Below are 22,006 nucleotides of genomic sequence, written 5' to 3'. Positions count from 1 at the left end.
ATGTTCAGCAAAAGAGAAGTGGTTAAGTAAATTCTGCCATATCCATTTGATGAAATATTATGCAGCCATTAAAAATATTATTATGAGGACTCTACAGCAACATGAAAATATGCTTATGACATAATTTAAATTAGGTTAGCATGTTACAAATGATATGTACACTATTACTACTATTTTTAAAAATGTATATTAAGGAAAGATAAGGAAAATGCACCAAAATGATAGCAGTTGTATTGTAAGCTATAGGTAATTTTCTTTTTTGTTTTAGTAGTCTAATTGGACTTTTTAAAAAATAATTTATTTAATTAATTAATTTTATTTTTGGCTGCGTTGGGTCTTCGTTGCGGTGTGCGGGCTCCTCATTGTGGTGGCTTCTCTTGTTGCGGAGCACAGGCTCTAGGCATGCGGGCTTCAATAGTTGCGACTCATGGGCTCAGTGGTTGTGGCTCATGGGCTCTAGAGCATAGGCTCAGTAGTTGTGGTGCACAGGCTTAGTTGCTCCGTGGCATGTGGGATCTTCCCGGACTGGGGCTCGAACCCGTGTCCCCTGCATTGGCAGGCAGATTCTTAACCACTGTGCCACCAGGGAAGCCCTAATTGGACTTTATTGCTTTTATCTTTTAAAAATTAGTTTATTTTAAATGGATAAAATCCTTGGGAATTCCCTGGCAGTCCAGCGGTTAGGACTCCACACTTTCACTGCTGAGGGCACGGGTTCAGTCCCTGGTGGGGGAGCTAAGATCCCGCAAGCCGCACTGCCAAAAATAAAATAAAAGGATAAAATCCATGTAAAAGCTATATAAGAAAGTTAGTCTTACTTCATCTTCCCCTGTACCCTATTTATTCATCAACTCCTGATTATTTCAAACATTGAATTTATCTTTACAGAAGATGAAGATTTCCTACTGATGAGGATATTCAGAAGAATGTGTCATAGACCCTGAAGAAATTTCTAAATTGAGTACCCCAAAAATGTTCTGGAGAGTGGAAGCATCCTTGGAATAAGTGCACTGCCTCCAAGGTAATGACAACTTGAAGTAAACAACATTCATTTGTACGTATAAGGTGTGTCCTGTTTTTAAAGAACCAGGCATAATACTGTTGTGGGCCCCAGACTGACCTTAAACTGGGACCACTCCTGAAATTCAGTCCTTATTATATGTACCTGATAAGATAGGTGGCCTACAGGTAATAATCAATGTTAACCATTTATTAAGCACTTACTGTGTTCTGGGCACTGTGCTAAAAAAACGCAAAAACTGTCGCATCTTAAACTCTTTCAACAATCTTTTGAGACAGACATTATTATCTTCATTTTACTGGTAAGGAAACTGAGACTCATGGAGAAACATGGCCAAGGTCACAGCTGTGAGAGGTAGAACTAGATTTTAACCTAGGTTGTCTGACTCAAGGCTCACTTGCTATGCAGTCCTGCTCTTATTACTTGCATTAGTTTATTGGGGTGGGAATGGAGGGCTATAGTGATGAGGAAGAAGAGAAAAGCTTGCATAGAGAAGACAGCCTGATGTCTGTGTATGACATTAGTCCCAACGTGAGCCTTGAGGACATGTCTGTATCAGATTCATGTAGAGAAAGGGGTTGTAGGTTAAAGCTTTTTCCTGTTCCATTCCAGTTCTCATGCAGAGCTACTCTGGGGTCCAGGGGACAAATATGTGACAAAGTAGAGCAGGGTCTCTTCTACTCTTTTTTTTCAGTATAGTTGATTTACAATATTGTGTTAGTTTCAGGTGTACAGCAAAGTGATTCAGTCATTTTATATATATATATATATATATATATATATATATATATATATGTATTCTTTTTCAGATTCTTTTCCCTGTATATAGCAAAGAGATTCAGTCATATATACATATATATTCTTTTTCAGATTCTTTTCCGTTATAGGTTATTACAAAATATTGAGTATATTTTTCTGTGCTGTACAGTAGGTCCTCATTGGTTACCTATTTTATATATAGTAGTATGTATATATTAATCCCAGTCTCCTAATTTATTCCCCCCCCCTTTCCCCTTTAGTAACTATAAATTTGTTTTCTATGTCTCTGGGTCTATTTCTGTTTTGTATATAAGCTCATTTGTATCATTTTTTTGTTGTTAGATTCCACATATAAGCGATATCATATGATATTTGTCTTCCTCTGTCTGGCTTACTTCACTTAGTATGATAATCTCTAGGTCCATCCATGTTGCTGCAAATGGCATTATTTCATTCTTTTTATGGCTGAGTAATATTCATATATATATATATATCACATCATCTTCTACTCTTTGAAATACACTCCACTTTGTTACAACTTAGATTTTGAGGGATTGTTCTGTTACTTTGAGGCAGACACAAAAGAGGATACAAGAGCAGCAGAGTTCTTGAATGCAACAGTCTTCAGTGTGTCTCTGTCTGGAGCACAGTTATCATCCTAGAATGTTCCTTACAGCCACTTGGGAATTCTCTTTGCTTCTCTCCTGTGTTGACTCTCCTGTTTCCTGAATCCCATAACTTTCTTTCTCTTTTCTAAAAAAAATAACATAGATTTAACTGACATATAACATTGTATTAATTCAGGTGTACAACCTAATGATTCAATATATGTATACATTCAAAATGATCACAGTAAGTCTAGTTAACATCCATCACTGCACAATTTTTTTCCCTTGTGATGAGAACTTTTATCATCTACTCCATAACTTTTATCTTTTTTTGCCCTCTAGTTTTGGTGGCCATGTCTTATGAAAGAATGCACTAGAAGTAAGGTCTTCTCTTGTTGCAGAGCACGGGCTCTAGGCATGCGGGCTTCAGTAGTTGTGGCACGCAGCCTCAGTAGTTGTGGCACACGGGCTTAGTTGCTCCGCGGCATGTGGGATCTTCCCGGACCAGGGCTCGAACCCATGTCCCCTGCATTGGCAGGCAGATTCTCAACCACTATGCCACCAGAGAAGTCCGAAATAAGGTTTTTTAACACTTTGTATATCTTTTTTTTTTTTTTTTTTTTTTTGGCCAGGCCGTGCAGCTTGCAGGATCTTAGTTCCCCGACCAGGGATTGAACCAAGGCCCACAGCAGTGAAAGCGCCAAGTCCTAACCATCGAACCACTAGGGACTTCCCAACACCTTGTATATCTGATTTTGTCTTATCCATATGTTTTAATGATGGTATTGATAGTTTAACAGGGTATAGGATCCTAGGTTGAAAATCATCATCTTTCAGAAATTTTGAAGGTATTCTTCCCTTCTCTTCTACTTCTAGGTCTGAAGGTCTGAAGCCACTCTGATCCCTGAGCCTCTATCTGGGACTAGTTTCTTATCTTCTTAGAAGATTATAGAATCTTGTCTTTGTCAACAGTGTTCAGATATTTCACAGCGTGTGGGTCTTAATGTGGGTCTATTCTCATTTATTGTCCTGGGTACTCCTTATTTTATGATTTCCTCAATTTTTTTTTATATATTCTCTTTTTATGAAACTTTTATTCAACTGTTGCACTTCCTTGACTGGTTCTCTAATTTTCATATCTTTTTTCCTCCTAGTTTCCATATCTGTGTCTTTTTGCTATACTTCTAGGGGATTTCCTCAACTTTATCTTCCATTCTTTCTATTGGGCTCTTGCTTCTGCTTTCATGTTTTTTTCATTTCAAAGAACTTTTTTTCCCTTCTGAATATTCTTTATTATTGTTTATTGCTATTTTTTTCATATATTCAGATATCTTTTCTTCTAGTTGAGGCTATGCATGATAGTTTTAAAAATTTTATTTTCTCGGGCTTCCCTGGTGGCGCAGTGGTTGGGAGTCCGCCTGCCGATGCGGGGGACGTGGGTTCGTGCCCCACTCCAGGAGGATCCCGCATGCCGCGGAGTGGCTGAGCCCGTGGGTCGTGGCCGCTGAGCCTGCGCGTCTGGAGCCTGTGCTCCGCAGCGGGAGAGGCCCCAACAGTGAGAGGCCCGTGTACCGCAAAAAAAAAAAAAAAAATTAATTTTCTCTGCATTGTCTCAGTTTCTTCCAAGTTTCTTTCTTCTCTTTGTTTTCATCTCTTTCTTTCCTGTTAGAGGAAATCCTCGTGTCCCATAATCCTTGGCTTTCTGCTCATGAATAAAAGTGGGGGACTAAAAGCTGATTGGAAACTCTGTGCATGAAGGAGAGAATCATTGACCATGAGGTCATTTGTCCATGAACCAATGACCATGAGGGACCATTAGCTGGAAGACCTCAGTGTCATTATCTTTACATCTTTCATATTGGGCTTCATTTTCCCCAAAGAATAAGATACATCTTCCCAGGAGGTAAAGGTTGGCTACCAGAATTCCGGGAGCAGAGTGTGGAAAAAGTCTACTGATTGCCTCTTTTTCGGTATGATGCTCTTAACTGTTCCTGGTGACCTGTATTACTCCAGAGATTGTTTTACTCTCTCAAGAGAATACCCTCCATACTTCTGCTGAGGTGGAGGAGGGGCAGTCACCTGGAGGGTACGGTGAGGGAAGCCGACTGACCTTCAACTAGTCCTTCTTAGTTTAGCTGTTCTTCACCCCCACCTCCAGGGATACCGCTGGTTAATTCTTGAACATATCCAGGCTGCTTCTCAGCTTTCTCCAGTTTCTGGTCCAGGATTCCACATTCTTGGGTCTGCGGGCCTTTTAACACTCATTCATTTGCTTTCTCACCTGCAAAATTCTGTTCTATTTATTACCCCCTCTCCCTTTCCTTATTCTTTAAAATAATCCTTTACTGAAGTTTTAGTGCGATGGGACTGGGAGGGGAGGACGTGGAAAGGAAAATTACATGCATGAGAAATTATATTCACTGTCTTTATCCAGAACTCTTTAATTTTTTTGTTTTGTTTTTGTTTTTATGGAATTACACCACATTCTACTATTTACACACAGGCAATCTACTTGGATTTCACTGTGCTTCTTCAGCAAAATGGGAGAAATGATGGCATCTACTTTATATACTATTGTGAAGATAAAGCAAAATACCATACTTAATTGTTTTTAAGAAACAAATTCTTCCCAGATTTTTATATCTCTGAAGTCAGAATGTTAACACAGGTCCAAGTATCTTGTAAACATTCAGTAAGCAATTATCTTAGGTTCAGTGAAATATGGTAATACATGTAACACACTTCACAGAGGGCCTGAAACAAGGTGTGCAATAAATGTGGAAGACAGGATTATTATTATGCACACTAAACCATACTTAATATTCCAAAACCTGCTTGTCCTACTTAATACAATCTTGTGTCCATTCTTCTGCCTTAGTAGAAAGAGATCTACCTTACCCTCTTTGAAGTTGTATGGTATTCCATAGAATCGATGTTCCATTTAATCACTCTTCCATGGATGGACATTTTTTTTTCAAATTTTTTCCTGAAATACCAATAGTAAGCACTCTAGTAATTATATCCTTATAGACATGTGTTAGTATTTCTGTATGATAAAGACCTAGAAGTGGAATCACTCTATCACACTCATATGGAAAGTGTCTAATAGGAATTTCCAGAGTAAAAGAGGCATGTGAGTGATTAATCAGGATCCTGATTTAGGTAGGCATCTGTAATTGTGGAAAGCACAAGAGACTTAAAGACAAAAGACCTAAATCCCAATGGTAGCTCTACCGCTTATCTGGGGAAATATTGTTTGTTCTTTCATTTATTCAAAAATATGTACTGAATTCTGCCTGCTCTGTGCCAGATGCAGTGTTAGAGACTAGGAATACAGGGATGAGTAAGACACAGTCCTTGCCCTCAAGAAATTTACAGTAATCGGTGGGAAGATGGACAAAGAAACAGATGCCACTTGCTCTCTGTGTGACCTTGGGAAGTTGCTTAACCTCCTGAATGTCTGTTTCTTTTTCTGTAAAATGGGTGATAGTCCTTATACCATAGGGTTTTTGTGACGATTACATGAAATAATGTATGAGTGCCCTGTACGGTTCCTGGCACAGAGTGTGCACTCAATAAATGGAAGCTATCATTATTGTTTTAGTAATATGATAATTGTAATAAATAATTTGTTATAGTTGCTGTGATAGAAGCTGCTATGTGTTCTACCTCTTTGAACTCACTTCTACAGTATTAAATGAATTGTTAAGAGACAGTAACATAGCATATTCAAAGTGGCACTAAGTAGAGACTTCCCTGGCGATCCAGTGGTTAAGACTCCATGCTTCCAATGCAGGGGGCTTGAGTTCTATCCTTGGTCAGGGAACTAAGATCCCACATGCCGCGGGGCGCAGCCAAAAAACCAAACAAACAAAAGTGGCACTAGGTAAATATTAGTTTCATTTTTTGCCTTTTATGTTGGGACAAAGGGTAAATAAGCAGATGGAAACGCAAACATCCATATGTTTGAACACAGCAACGATCTTCCCAGTCCATGTGTCACAGAGCCAATTCTGGGCATTTCCTTAGCTACATAGATTTCACTTCTGGCTATATCTGAACGTCTGGAATGAGGCTGCATACCTCCCTGCCCACAGCCACAAATAATCACGGAGACAGGATGTTCATGTGTCCCACAGCTGATGGCTGCCTGCTGCAAGGGATTCTTTTCTCCCAGTTTACAAAGCACAGCACAGCTTGTACCCCCATCCTTAATGGGGGTCACTTTTTGCTTGACACTGACTTTTATGAAATTGTTTCTTTTCTTTCGCACACAGATGTAAAACAAGAATTAAAGGAGGGACTTCCCTGGTGGCGCAGTGGTTGAGAATCCGCCTGCCAATGCAGCGGACATGGGTTTGAGCCCTCGTCCGGGAAGATGCCGCAGAGCAACTAAGCCCGTGCACCACAACCACTGAGTCTGCACTCTAGAGCCTGTGAGCCACAATTACTGAGCCCACATGCCACAACTACTGAAGCCCGCGCGCCTAGAGCCCATGCTCCGCAACAGGAGAAGCCACCACAATGAGAAGCCCGCGCACCCCAAAGAAGAGTAGCCCCAGCTCACCACAACTAGAGAAAGCCCGCGTGCAGCAACAAAGACCCAACGCAGCCAAAAATAAATAATTAATTAATTTAAGAAAAAAGAATTAAAAGAGGTATATCTTGATACCAAAAATTCTCAGCTTTAGCTACTAATTAAATTTAAAGATAATTCTAGAAGCAAATTTAAGCACAATGAAGTGATAGAAAAGAGCAGTATAAATATTTGGGGTGGACTCTCTATTTAGAGGTTAACTAGTGTTTAATGACTAGATACATTGTTTTGTTTTATTTTTTCCCCCTGTTTCTTTACTCCCCCTAGAGGGTTTTTAAAGCACCTATATTTATTTCTCCTGTCTGGATATGTACCTAGCTATGCAGATCATACCACATTCCCCTGGATTTTTACAAACTGACTCTCCTTGCAGAGGTGGTGTGGTGTAATGGTCTAGAGCCCAAGTTTTGGAGTCAGGCAGACCTGGGTTTGAATTATAGCTCTTCCATTTACTAGCGCTGGGATCTCAGGCAAAAATTTCTAAAGCTCAGTTTCCTCAGCTGTAAATGGGCAATATTAATATCAATACTATGATATTAGCTTTATAGAATGAACATGGGTTAAAAGAGATAATACGTGTAAACTCCTCTACACAGCCTCACAGTGTGGGCTTTTAGTTTTTAGTTACGATCATTTTTAATTTCTTTAAGGTGCCTCATGCAGTGCTTGGCACGTAGTTAACGCTCAAAACTTGGCAGCTATTATGATAAGTTACCTATGGTTTCTAACTGCCAGGATTATGGCTTTGTTACTTAACTTTTTTTGGTTTTTTTAGCTGTGTTGGGTCTTCGTTGCTGCGTGCGGGCTTTCTCTAGTTGTGGCGAGCGGGGGCTACTCTCCTTTGCGGTGCGTGGGCTTCTCACTGTGGTGGCTTCTCTTGTTTCGGAGCTCAGGCTCTAGGCACGTGGGCTTCAGTAGTTGTGGCACGCGGGCTCTAGAGCGCAGGCTCAGTAGTTGTGGCGCACGGGCTTAGTTGCTCCGCGGCATGTGGGATCTTCCCAGACCAGGGCTCGAACCCTTGTCCCCTGCATTGGCAGGCGGATTCTTAACCACTGTGCCGCCAGGGAAGTCCTGTTATTTACCTTTTTAAATTTGTTAGTGACTGGGACTTCCCTGGCGGCCCAGTGGTTAAGACTCTGTGCTTCCACTACAGGGGGCATGGGTTCGAACCCTGGTCAAGAAACTAAGACCCCACATGCCACGCGGCCACAAAAACAAATGAAACAAAACAAACAAACAAAAAACCTATAAATTTGTTAGTGATTAACATGATCTTTAGCCTAGTACCTGGAAACTTTTCTCATCATCTCTGTAACTCTGACAATGCCTGGCACCATTCCTAGCACACAGTAGGCACTCAGTACATCGCTGTTGAGCCATATTCAGTTGAACTGAACATCTATTCAGACATTAGGACAGGAGCTGTGTCACTAAATAGCTGTCATTCCAAAACAGACAGCTAAACCTGACACAGACATGCTTGCATAGTTTGTAAGCCATTATTTCAACTTCCTGCATTGCAGGCATCTCAGTTAATATTCCATTCCACTCACATGACCCTTTGAAGGAACATAAAAACTAATAGAAATATCTAGTTTAGCAGCTAAGGGAATGAGCTTTGGTCTAGGTAGATCCAGGCTTCCATCCTGCCTCCAGCACCGTCTAGTGGGTCAGTTACTTCATCTCTCTTAGAACCTCAGTTTTCTCATCTGTGAAAAGGGGATAATCATAACGCCTGTTTCATCAGGTTATGGTGAGACTAGTACCTTCCATGTGCTGTTCTCTTTCCTGGAACAGTGTTCCCCTGAGTTTCACTCCTGCCTTTTCGGCTTGACTGTCACTTTTTCCAGAAAGCCTTCTCTGCCACCCATGATAGGTTGGGTTCACTGTTGTACTCTCACTCCAGTGTCTGCCAATTACCCTTTGTAATTACTTCTTCAGCTACTCAGTTCCTTTCCGGGTTGTGAGCTTCCACAGGATAGGGATGGTGTCTGTCTCATTCATTCCTGTGTCTCCAGTGCCTAACAGTCCCTTGATACATAATATTTTGGGTGGACTATATTTGTTAACTGAATGAAATAATGAGATAATAATACACATACACACAGAGCCTAACATTTAGCAAGCTCTCAATAAATGGCCTATATAATTATCAACAACACAGTATTGGTGCTGAGTTTATTCACCTTGAGAAAACTAATATAGTGAGAAAAGCAGCAAATTAGAGATAGGTGTTGTGAATCTAGTTCTGTATCTCGTTTGACATATGTCCTTGGCCAAATCTTAATTCTTCTCATTTTTCCACTATTAAAATAAACATAAGAAATTCACCCTGGCGGGCTTCCCTGGTGGCGCAGTGGTTGAGAGTCCGCCTGCCTTTGCAGGGGACACGGGTTTGTGCCCCGGTCCGGGAAGATCCCGCATGCCGCGGAGCGGCTGGGCCCGTGAGCCATGGTCGTTGAGCCTGCGCGTCCAGGGCCTGTGCTCCGCAACGGGAGAGGCCACAGCAGTGAGAGGCCCGCGTACGGCAACAGAAAAAAAAAAGAAATTCACCCTGGCGTCCTGCTTAGCTCGGTCTTTGCAAAGTCTGCCCTTTGCCAGACCACACCTGACAGGCTATTCTATGTATGCCCAGAGTTTCTAGATAGGGATCCTATAATGCCCTAGTACTCCTCTGCTTTCTTAGCTGCTCACTGTTGACCCGTGACCCTAATCCATCTGACCCTGTCTAGCCCCTCAGTTTGTTGGCTACCAGCTACCTGTTGGCTACCTCCCAGCTTCCAGCCTTGAACTACATTCATCCTCACGATAAAGTCCAAAATCCTTAAGGTGCTAACTGGAGCTTCATCTTCTTCCCACCTTTCCCTTCACTGTCCTCCAGCCACCAGACTTTCCTGAAGTGCCCTGAAGGCACTAATCTCCCTGAATCAGGCTTTTAGACCTGCCAGTTCCTCTGCTGGGAGCATCGTCCCCACTCTATTAGGCTAACCCCTACTCAACCTTCATGTTTCAGCTTCAATATCACTTCTTCAGGGAGCATTAAGTGGCTCCCTTGAAAGAAATTAGATTTCCCTGTTATATGCCATCTTCCTTGTAGATCTGGTGTGATATATAGTCAGAGCTTTACATTATAAAAACAGAAGTTAAGAATCGACTTACATGTGAAATTTCTGTTTTTAATGCTGGCAAGTAATTTAAAAATTGTAACACACTGAGGGCCAACCAAAATATCTGTAGGTTAGTGACCGCCTGTGGCCTGCCTGTTTGCAACCTGACCTGTTCAACCTTTGGCTATACTTGGTAACTATTCCTGTGTTAATCATCACTCTATTTATTAACTGTCCACTCCATGCCAGGCACTGTGGTTGGTGCTTTACATAGATGAGTTCATGTAATATCCAAAACCACCTGTGAGGCCAATAGAGTTCAGAGAGGTTAAGACACTTGCCCAAGGTCACAGTTTGTAAGTGGTGCAGCCAGGTATTAAAGGTCTTTTCTTGACACACAGTAGTTTCTTGCACTACCGTGTGTCAAGAAACAATTTGTCAGGGACTTCCCTGGTGGTGCAGTGGTTAAGAATCTGCCTGCCATTGCAGAGGACACGGGTTCGAGCCCTGGTCCGGGAAGATCCCACATGCCTGGGAGCAACTAAGCCCATGCGCCACAACTACTGAGCCTGCGCTCTACAGCCCGTGTGCCACAACTACTGAGCCCACGTGCCACAACTACTGAAGCATGCGTGCCTAAAGCCCGTGCTCCGCAACAAGAGAAGCCACCGCAATGAGAAGCCCGTGCACCGCAATGAAGAATAGCCCCTGCTCGCTGCAACTAGAGAAAGCCCGTGTGCAGCAACAAAGACCCAATGCAGCCAAAAATAAACAAGTAAATAAATTTATTTTTAAAAAGTAATTATTTTAAAAAAAACCAATTTGTCAGTTTAGAATGGGAGAGGCTTCTGCAGGTTTGCCTAACAACAACTCTTAATACTGGTTGTGTGCTCACTAAGTGCCAGGCAGTGTGCTATACACTTTATAAATTTATTTTATAGTAGCGGGGACTACTCTTCGTTGCGGTGCACAGGCTTCTCATTGTGGTGGCTTCTCTTGTTGTGGAGCACGGGTTTTAGGCACGCGAGCTTCAGTAGTTGTGGCACGCAGGCTTTAGAGCACAGGCTCAGTAGTTGTGGCGCACGGGCTTAGTTACTCCACAGCATGTGGGATCTTCCCGGACCAGGGCTCGAACCCGTGTCCCCTGAATTGGCAGGCGGATTCTTAACCACTGCGCCACCAGGGAAGCCCCAGCTACACACTTTAAATGATCCGATTCAATCCTCACATCTATTCAAAGGAGCTACTATTATCTCCACTTCATAGATGAGGAACCTGAGGTATAGACTGGTCTCTGATTTACCCGAGTCAGAATTCAAACCCAGACAATCTGAGACCACAGTCCCCACACTTAGGAACTCCTATCACCAGTTTGTGTTTGTAGCAGAGTAGTGGTCTGACGGGCAAAAAGAAAAATGTATAAGTCCCTGTTTCTCCAATCCAGAGTCCCACAGAGGACTCATTTGAGAGAGGGATCCGCGTGGGTAATTTCCATGAACCTGCTGTTGACAGATGTGGCCTGCAGGTGGCAGCAACATCCACAGCCTCAATTCTGCAATGTTCAAAGAAAGGTTAAGGAAGCTTTATATAGTCAGACTCACTCATTTGCATTTTACTGAGTGATTGGCCCAGTTAATTCTTTGCCAGTTAATTGGACTTGGTTCTCAGCCCAGTAAGGACTGCCAGGATTTGGGAGCCCTTCACAGTTTGTGAAAGAAAAGATCTCAGGATGTGAAACTATGGTGAAGTCATTCAGTCCAGCAACCATCGTGGTGATTTTAAACTGTTAGGTGGAACTGGGTTTCAGTAGTCCCCAACACATATTGAGATCTTAGCTTTTTTTTTTCTTAATATTTATTTATCTATTTATTTAGCTGCATCAGGTCTTAGTTGAGGCACTCAGGATCTTTCATTAGGCATGTGGGATCTAGTTCCCTAACCAGGGATTGAACCCAGGCCCCCTGCATTGGGAGTGCAGAGTCTTAGCCACTGCACCACCAGGGAAGTCCTGAGATCTTAGCTTTTTTAAAAAATTCCCTATTTTGTTTTTCTTTTTGAGGTACAGTAATGTGTACATTTAAGGAAAAATTCAATAGCACAAAAGGGTATACAGTTTAGAGTCAGTTTCTCTATCACGTTCAAATCACATGATTTTCCCACCCCAGAGAAAAGCTTGTGTATTCTTCCAGGTATAGAATATGGATATAAGAGAATATGCATCTATCCTTTGAAAAAAATAAATGATAACCTAAAACTATAAAGTTCCAGAAGAAAACTTAGGGGGAACATTTTGTGATCTCAGGTTAGGCAAAGATTTCTCAGATATGACATGATTCACAAGGTGGGGGGGAAAGGACAAATTAGACTTTATCAAAATTTTAAAATTCTGCTCTGTGAAAGATATTGTTAAGAGAATGAAAAGACAAACCACAGACTGGGAGAAAACATTTGCAAATTGCATATCTGATAAAGGTCTTGTACCTAGAATATATGAAGAACTCTCACAACTCAATAATAAGAAAATAACCTAGTAAAAGAATGGGCACAGGACTTCCCTGGTGGTCCAGTGGTTAAGAATCCACCTTCCAATGCAGGGGACGTGGGTTTGATCCCTGGTCAGGGAACTAAGATTCCCACGTGCCTCAGGGCAACTAAGCCCGTGTGCTCTAGAGCCATTGCGCCACAACCAGAGAGAAGTCTGCGCGCTGCAACAAAGATCCCGCATGCCGCAACTAAGACCCAATGCAGCCAAATAAATAAATTTTAATAAAAAAGGCACAAGACTAATAAAAATGCTTCACTAAAGAAGATGTACAGATAGGGATTTCCCTGGTGATCCTGCTTGGCATGCTGCAAGGCCAAAAAAAAAAAAAAAAAGAGGCTGAATATTGTTATACATTAGGGAAATGCATATTTTGCTGAGATACCACTACACACATGTTAGAATGGCTGAAAACAAATACTAATTATTTTCCAAAAAACTGACAATTCCAAATGCTGATAAGCATGCAGAGCAAGTGGCGCTCTCAATTCTTGCTGGTGGAAATGCAGAATGGTGTGAACATTTTGTTAAAGAGTTTGGTTGTTTTTTAAATAATGTTGGACATACATTTACCATACAACTCAGCAATCCCATGCCTAGTTCTTTACCTGAAAGAAATAAAAACCTATGTTTACACAAAAATCTGTATACAGATGTTTATAGGAGCTTTATTCACAGTCAACAAAAACTGAAAACCATCCCAATGCCCTAAAACTGGTAAATGGAAAAACAAACCATGGTACATCACTGCAATGGAATACTATTCAGCAGTAGAAAGGAACAAAATACTGAGACATGAGACAACATGGATGAATCGCACATGCGTTATTCTAAGTGAAAGTACCCAGACTCAGAAAGTTATTTGTTTTTTATTCCATTTATATGACTTTCTGGAAAAACCCAAATTATAGGAACAGAAAACAGATCAGTAGGTGCCATGGGTTGGGTGAGGAGGAGAGGCTGACTACAAAAGATAGCACAAGGGGATATTCCGGGGTGATGGAACAGTTCTTACCTAAATGATTATGGTGGTGGTTACACAGGTATATGCATTTGTCTCATAGAGCTGAACACCAAAAAGAATGAAATTTACAGGGTCCAATCCCTGGTTGGGGTACTAAGATCCCATAAGCCGCATGGCGCCCCCCAAAAACCCCACAAACAAAACCCAATACTTCACTTCCCCACCAAAGCCATTGATTTCAGGTTGGCATAATAGCAGTTGTTGATATAAATAAATTGTTTTTCCTTACAAAAAAAAGAGTATTTTGCGCACTGCTCCGCTCCATGCTTGCTTTTTTTTTAAAATAGAGAACTATTTCAAGAAGCAGATAAAAAGAGGTTTATGTAACATCCAAGTACCTTTCACCAACTCTGTCAAATCTTAACCTTTTGCCTTATTTCCTTAGTTTTTTTTAAGAAAAAAAATAAGAGAGATGTGTTAAGCCCCAATGTATCCTCTCTTTCACCCAATCTTTTCCTTCCTCCTCAAGAAGTAATCACCTACCTGAATATTTTATTTCCACACATGATTTTATATTTTTACAATGTATATATGAACCTTTAAACAGTACATAGTGTTGCTTGGCATGTTGTAAAATTTTATATACATGGTATCAAGCTGTATCTATCTACAGCTTTCTTCTCCCCTCAACATTTTGTTTTATCCATGTTGATAACCAGTAGCTTGAGTTTATTCATTTTAACTGTTTTGAATTATTCTGTATTATGAATATATCACAATTAATTTGCCCATTATCCAGTAGATGGATATTTAGATTGTCTCCATTTTTTTTTCCATTTCAAACAGTGCTACAATGAACATTCCTGCACCTGCAGCCTGTGTCAATGTTCATTGTTGAAAATTTGGAAGCTTAAAAAAAATAGAAAGATGAAAACTAATATTGCCTACCATAACAGTTATTATTAATATTTTTTGAGCATTAAACCAGGTACAATGCTGGGTACTTTATGGGTTACTTTAATTCTCACACCAACCTATATATTAGGTACTATTATGTTTCCTATGGTACAACGAGAAAACTGAATTTTTTTTTTTTTTTTTAGTAAAAGGTGAAAAATTTATTCGATCTGAAGAGAAACAGGAGTGTGGAGGCTGAATCTTAACAAGTTTAAATAACTTAGCCAATTGCACACAGAAAGGGACAGAACAACTCTCCATTGCCAAAGCCTGTGCTGTTAAATTAACATTATGTTCCAGTAGTGCCCCAAAGCCCCCAATCCAGAAATATTAATAGTTAGAAATAGTCTTTATGGTTAATTGGTCTCTCAGAAGACAAGAGAGGCCACCTTCCAGCTAAAAATTATATCAGGAGTATCATACATATGCAGAAAATTATACATACCCCACTGATTAATTTTTACAAACTGAATATATTCATGTAACCAGCACCCAGATCAAAAACCAGAGTATTACCAGCATTTTAAAAATGTCCTTTCACCCTCTTCCAGACACTGTTCTTCCACTTGGAAGGGTAGCTGCTGTCCCAACTTTCAACAGACTATTTTTGCCTGCTTTGTGTTTTATTTATGTGAAATCATACAGTATACACTACTTGGTCTGGCTTCTTTCACTTAATATTATTTGTGAGAATCATCCATATGGTTGAGTATAGTGTTTATAGGGCACAAAAGGCATATGGCACAATGTACATTTTGCAAAGAATTATGAGCACCACTGAGATTGTAGCCAGCCATTACTGAAGACTAGGTGATAGACTGGATCGAATGTAGAGCATGGGCAAATCTGAGTCTTGCAAGGGATGGTGTGGGACCTCTTTTGCCTTCTGTCATCTCAGCCTTACCTTAGATTCTAGATGAAGCTGCAGAAAACAGTACAGTGGGAGCCTACCCAGAAGTGGAGGGGAGTTGATGCCCCTGGGCCATCCTAAACAATGGGGGATGGGAGTCAATGGATAAATGCTTCTTCATGGCAGTCCTTAGGTGGACCATGCTGAGAAGCATTCTAGGAAATCCTCAGATGGCTTTGGTAGGATCTAGCCCCAGGTACCCACAGCAGCGAACACCTTGGTAATGCATCTTTTGTGTTGGCCTTTCTTCCTTCCCTATTTTACCCTGTACTTTCACATTAAATCCCTGGGATCACATTCCAAGTAAATTACCTGCAACTAGTAGTTGTCTTGGTTCTGTTTTCTGGCGGGAGTCCTAATTAAGACATATGTAAAATACCTGGTTCATGGCAGATGTTCAAGAAAAAGTAGCAGTTGTTTGTTTTTTGTTTGTTTGTTTGGGGTTTTTTGGGATGCATTGGGTCTTAACTGCGGCACGTGGGATCTTTCATTGCAGCATGCGGGCTTCTCACTAGTTGTGGCAGGCAGTCTCCAGAGTGCAAGGGCTCAGTAGTTGCACAGCACGGGCTTAGTTGCCCCATGGTATGTGAGATCTTAGTTCCCAGACCAGAGCTCGAACCCGCTTCCCCTGCATTGGAAGGCGGACTCTTAACCACTGGACCACCAGGGAGGTCCCAGCAGTTTTATTATTACTACTTTACTGCTACTACTACTGTTACCACCATTATTAGTTACCTGGAATTTCACAATTGCCATCCCTATTAGTCCCCTTCCTCATGGATGATACTGAAGCTTCACAGTTAGAGCTTCTATGCAGTGATTTTTGCTTTTTTCCTAGGGTACTAGGAAGCCATTGAAGAATTTTCTTTCTTTTTTTAAAGCAATTTTTAAAAAATATTTATTTATTTATTTTGGCTGCACCAGGTCTTAGTTTTAGCACACTGGATCTTTGTTGCAGCATGCAGGATCTTTTAGCTGCAGCAGGCGAACTCTTAGTTGTGGCATGCAGGATCTAGTTCCCCGACCAGGGATGGAACCCAGGCCCCTTGCATTGGGAGCTCGGAGTCTTAATCGCTGGACAGTTTTTTGACTATATTATTTTTCAGGTTTAGTGGAGTATAAATGGCAAACAATAAACAGCATATATTTAAAGTGTGTAGTTTGATGAGTTTTTATTTTTTTTTGTTTTTGCCGTGCTGTGGCAAAAACCATAAGCACAAACCTTGAAACCATAAGCACAATCAAGATAATTAACACAATTAATTACTGTGTTATTGTGTGAATTAAAAATATTACTAGCCATATCAGTAAACAAAGGATGTTGCAGCCATCAAACCATCACATTACAGCCTCCTGGATGGTGAGCCCCAAGGGAACTCAGGATAGAAACAGGATGCCCGCCATCTAGCATGCTGAGGAAACTCAGGATGAGAAAGCACAGGGTGCTGGCCCCAGATACCTGAGGTGCATACCAAAGGAATGATTTCAGTGAGCCCAGACTCTTTCATCTCCCCATATATAGAAAAATGCTAAATTCCTTAACTTGAGACATCTGGTTTTCTTTAATTAACCATAATCTTTTGATGTTCCTACTACCTGGTCTTTGTTGCAAAAACTCCTATATATCCTGGGTCTCCCCTTACCTCTTCAGAGCAGCCTCTCAGAGTTATCTGAGATGTTGTGTCCCGGGCTTACGTCCTCAGTTTTGTACACCAAATAAAACATAACTCTCAACTTTTAGGTTGTGTATTTCTTTTTTCAGTTGACATCTGTCACCCCAAAAGTTTCCTCATCCCTTTTATTTATTATTTTTTTTTTACTTTGGGGGATCTTAGTTCCCCAGCTAGGAATGGAACCCACACCCCCTGTAGTGGAAGCGCAGAGTCTTAACCACTGGACCGCCAGGGAAGTTCCTCCTCATCCCCTTTATTATCCCTCCCTGTCATGCTTCTGCCTCGTTGGTCCCCAGGCAACCACTCGATCTGCTTTTGTCACGATAATTCCTAGAATTTATGTAAGTGCAATCATAGAGAATATACTCTTTTATGTCTGACTTCTTTCTTTCTTTTTTTTAAAATATCTATTTATTTATTTATTTTTGGCTGCATTGGGTCTACGTTGCTGCGCACGGGTTTTCTCTAGTTGCGGCGAGCAGGGGCTACTCTTTGTCCTGGTGCTCGGGCTTCTCACTCTGGTGGTGTACGGGCTTTAGTAGTTGTGGCACGCGGGCTCTAGAGCGCAGGCTCAGTAGTTGTGGCACATGGGCTTAGTTGCTACACGGTATGTTGGATCTTCCCGGAGCAGGGCTCGAACCCATGTCCCCTGCATTGGCAAGCTCATTCTTAACCACTGTGCCACCAGGGAGGTCCCTGTCTGACTTCTTTCACTCGGTATAATTATTTTAAGATTCATCATGATGTTACATGTATTAGTAGCTCATTCCTTTTTATTACCGAAGAGTATTCCATTGTGGAAATATCCATTTGCATTGTGAAGAACATTTGAGTTGTTTCCAGTCTTTGGCTAGTAACAAAGCTGCTATGAACATTCATGTTCAAGTCTTTGTGCAGATGTATGCTTTCATTTGTCTTGGGTAAATACCTATAGTCAGTAAATGGTTGGGCGATATGGTAGGTATATATTTAATTTTTAAAGAAACTGACAAACTTTCCCAGAGTGGTTGTAGCGTCTTAACAATCCAGCCAGCAGTGAGTTAAGAATTCCCATTGCTCTACATTCTCACTAACACTTGATACTGCCAGTCTATTTTATGTTAGCCAATCCAGTGGGTGTGTAATGTTATCTTGCTGTGGTTTTAATTTGCATTTCCTTAACATCTTTTTTTTTAAATAAATTCATTTATTTTATTTTTGGCTGCGTTGGGTCTTCGTTGCTGCACGCGGGCTTTCTCTAGTTGGGGCGAACGGGGGCTACTCTTCGTTGCAGTGCGTGGGCTTCTCATTGCGGTGGCTTCTCTTGTCGCGGAGCACAGGCTCTAGGTGCACAGGCTTCAGTAGTTGTGGCTCGTGGGCTCTAGAGCGCAGGCTCAGTAGTTGTGGTGCATGGGCCTAGCTGCTCCGTGGCACGTGGGATCTTCCAGGGCCAGGGCTCGAACCCATGTCCCCTGCATTGGCAGGCGGATTCTTAACCACTGCACCACCAGGGAAGCCCTCCTTAACATCTTTTATGTGTTTATTTGCCGTACATTTATCGTCTTTGGTAAAGTGTCTCTGTTCATTTTTTTTTTTTTTTTAACTAGGTTGTTTGTCTTGAGTTGAAAGAGTTCTTTGTGTGTTCTAGATACTAGTCCTTTGTTGGCTATAGGTTTTGCTGCTCTTTCATCCAGGTCTGCAGCTTGTCTTTTCATTTTCATAACCGTGTTTTAAAGAGCAAAAGTGTTAATTTTGATGATGTGCAGCTTATCAGTTTTTCTCCTTTATGGATTGTGTGTTTGAAAGTCACATGGATTTCCTCCTGTGTTTTCCTCTAAAAGTTTTGTAGCTTTAGGTTTTACACTTAGGTCTAACTTGGGTTGTGACACAATGTGTTTGGCATTTAGAAAGATCCTCTGGCAGCGGGAAGGAAGGTGTTTGGAGGGTGACTGCCTGGAGGCCTGAAACTAGAGAAACTTGGAAAGGTGATGGTACCTCCCCTTGGAAAGGTGGTAGTGGAAAAACTGGTAAGGAACTGGGATGTAAAATGACTGGACTTAATAGGCTGAAGGAGATAAAAATGATTCCTGGGTTTCTTCCTTATGCACAAAATTGAGGGTAACTTGCTTCTAAGTTTACTGCACTTCAGTAACTGGCCCTCAATAGCTTTTTCCTTTGCGGAGATTATAACTGAACTTTAGCCAGACAGGGACTGGGCACAGATTTCTATAACAGCACACCTTCATCAGCTCCCTCCTTAGGCACTCCCTGAAACCCAGCATTGAACTCTCTCCTCCCAAGTCCAAAGACCTTTGCCCTCCTGCATAGCAGGAAAGGTGCCCAAGCTCTTTTACAAGAAGGGGCGGCGCATGCCCAGAGAGGCCGTGTGGGGCCGACCGCCCAGAACTAAGGGCGAGAGGTTCCCGCCATTTTGTCCGGCCCGCGGCACAGCTGGCTCCTCCTGGAACTACAAGTCCCATGAGCCCCCCGCGGCGGCACTTCCTACCCCTCACTGTCCCGCCGGCTCCCTTCCCCCCCCACCCCCCCCTCCCCGGGGGCCGAAGTCTTTGGCTGCAGCCTGGCGGCCGGCAGGCCAGGTAGGATTTCCGGGGGAAACCACTGTGGAGGCTGAGGAGGCGGCGGCGACGCCCCGGGTGAGTTCGGCAAGCGAGGGAAAGTGAGCGGAAAGTGCACGGAGTCGGGCTGCGGGCGCCTGGTAGGCTCGGGTCACGCTTTCAGCTCCGCGAGAGGGTGGCGGTGCGGGCCGGGGTAACGGCCGGGCCGGGGTAACGGCCGGGCCGTGGTCGCTTCGAGCCAGGGCGGGGCGGGCGGTGGCCGCCGCCTCCTCCTCGGCCCTCCCACAACCGTCCGCCTTGGCTTCTCCGCCTGCGGCTCGCCTCGCTCAGGCTCGTCTTCTCCGCCCACCGCGACTTGGCTGGGCCCTTTTGTCTCGGCTGCTTTGCGCCCCTTTGTGCCCGGGCGTGGAGTCGCCTCCTCGGGGGAGCCCGCCGGGCCAGTCCCTGACAGGAGCCGGTCCCTGACAGGGGATCCGGTTACGATAACTAGATCGGGTCAAAGTCCACTTTTCAAACCTGTCTTCCCTCATACCTCTGCATCCCAGCTGGGCAGATCGGAGGTTTCGGAGCCAAGGCGAGGCGGACGGGATTTCTATCGAAACCTCGAGGTTATTGTCCAACTCTTAAACGTCAGTCCCGGTTGGCTTCAGGGCACTAATCTCCAGGCATTTTTCTGGAGGGGGGATGGGCCTATGGGAAAGAAGTGAGCCCCCCTCCCCAGGAAACCGGGAAGGGATCGAATTTGCTTCGAAGTCCGTATGGGTCGCTGCTGTGATCGAGGAATCGGAACCGGTGCGGATGGTCAGAACGGTAATTCACACATCGCTAGAATCTCGGAGGAGAGAAAGTGATTTATAGGGCAGCGAGCAGCCTCTTCATCCATTGCACGCAGAAAAAGACCACATCATCCAGCCGCCCAGTTCCACGCCCTGTATTCCCCTCAAATCCATTTTCACTTCTGCTGAAAACGCAGAGTTGAAAGCAAATGTCCATTAATAGAAGGATCTGCTTTATAAAGAAACCAGAAACCTAGTGGCTTCTAGAAAGCTACAGAAGTAATCGAAATCAAGCCAGTTTGAGGGAGGAGAGGTAGTAGATCCTTACTGCAACGGGTGAATTTTGTGGGTTTGATCACATTTTGTTAGTGGTATCTTTTTGTATGTCCCGTTGGAAGACTAGGTTCAGCTTAAGGTAAAGCTTTTAAAATAAAAGCCATTGCAGATACTCCTCTTGAAAAATACGTTAGTCTTTCAAGTCTGAAATGAGGACAACCAGGATCCCTTTACATGAATCAGGGAAGGTTATTGAAGTTATATAGGTAAAATTCCCACCCTAGTCACGTAGGCAAATAAAACCCTTTGTACTTTATTACTTTGTTTGATATCTCTTAATGCAAGTGATTTACTCTGAGAATCTCTGATTGTGTTAGTAATATTGTGTAGGGATGATAGTGCTATCGGTGCTTTTTTTTTTTTTTGTGGTCTCCCTCCCTGGCTTGAGGGATCTTAGTTCCCCGATCAGGAATTGAACCCGTGCCCCCTGCAGTGGAAGTATGGAGTCCTAACCACTGGACCACCAGGGAATTCCCACAGTGCTATTTTTGAAAACTGTTCATATATGTTATATAATTGAATTTTCACTGTGCAGTTCTGTGAGGTGGTGGTTCTTTCATTTTACAGCTGTAAAATGTTAAATTGACGGCCTCTGAAATGTTAACTGACTTGCCGGGGGTCACACAGTTAACCTGGATAGGAAATAGTAGAGTAAACCGTATTCCAAATCCAGGGCTCTATCCGTTACCTCACGCCTATTGCAGTTATTTATCATAACACTATCAACAGCTTGTGATTCACTGAAATTTAAATATTGGAGAAAAATATGGAAATATTTTCAGTCAGAGCTCCTGATTTATAAGGAACTGGACTTTCTAGGACCACAGACAATTGCCATACTGAACATTGGTTCCGTCACCTTGTCTTATGGTATGCTGTGTTACCTTGTGCCCAGGCAGAATGGCAACTTTATGGAGCCCTGGAGGTGGGGAAGGGTGGTGAGTTATTGGGCTGTGGTTCTGACTAATGGTTATTGAAAGTTTTATTTACTAAAAGGGTTTAATCTTTGCTTAAAGGTATATTAAGAAATATATTGGAGAACGTATATACAGCAGCGTCAGCTGCTGAAAATAACAGAAGGAACTGATATTCAGACATTTTTCTAGCCAGGGAGTCAAAACTCAAGAAAATGCTGTCTTAGTTTTTGCTTTTAATAAAAACTTTTGATCAGTTTCAAACTTGCAGTTTAAGCCTGGGTTTA

General features: G+C 42.4%; 1 protein-coding gene across 4 annotated transcripts in view; it reads left to right on the top strand.

Annotated features, from left to right (window-relative positions):
* The first annotated feature begins 960 nt into the window (after window positions 1-960).
* Window positions 961-22,006, top strand: part of PHACTR4 (phosphatase and actin regulator 4) — a 137,292-nt gene continuing 116,246 nt past the window's right edge. The window contains exon 1 of one of the 4 annotated variants that reach the window (XM_029227650.1): window positions 961-1,021. The gene's annotated coding sequence lies outside the window, so the exon portion shown is untranslated. Of the gene's footprint in view, window positions 1,022-19,677; window positions 19,834-22,006 lie in introns of those variants that run through there. The other 3 variants (XM_029227647.1, XM_029227646.1, XM_029227649.1) reach the window with 3 other exon arrangements.

Source organism: Monodon monoceros, unplaced genomic scaffold, assembly GCF_005190385.1.
Source record: "Monodon monoceros isolate NGI ecotype Baffin Bay Population unplaced genomic scaffold, NGI_Narwhal_1 Super_Scaffold_18, whole genome shotgun sequence".
Lineage (NCBI taxonomy): Eukaryota > Metazoa > Chordata > Mammalia > Artiodactyla > Monodontidae > Monodon > Monodon monoceros.
This window is presented reverse-complemented; position numbering and strand designations above follow the sequence as displayed.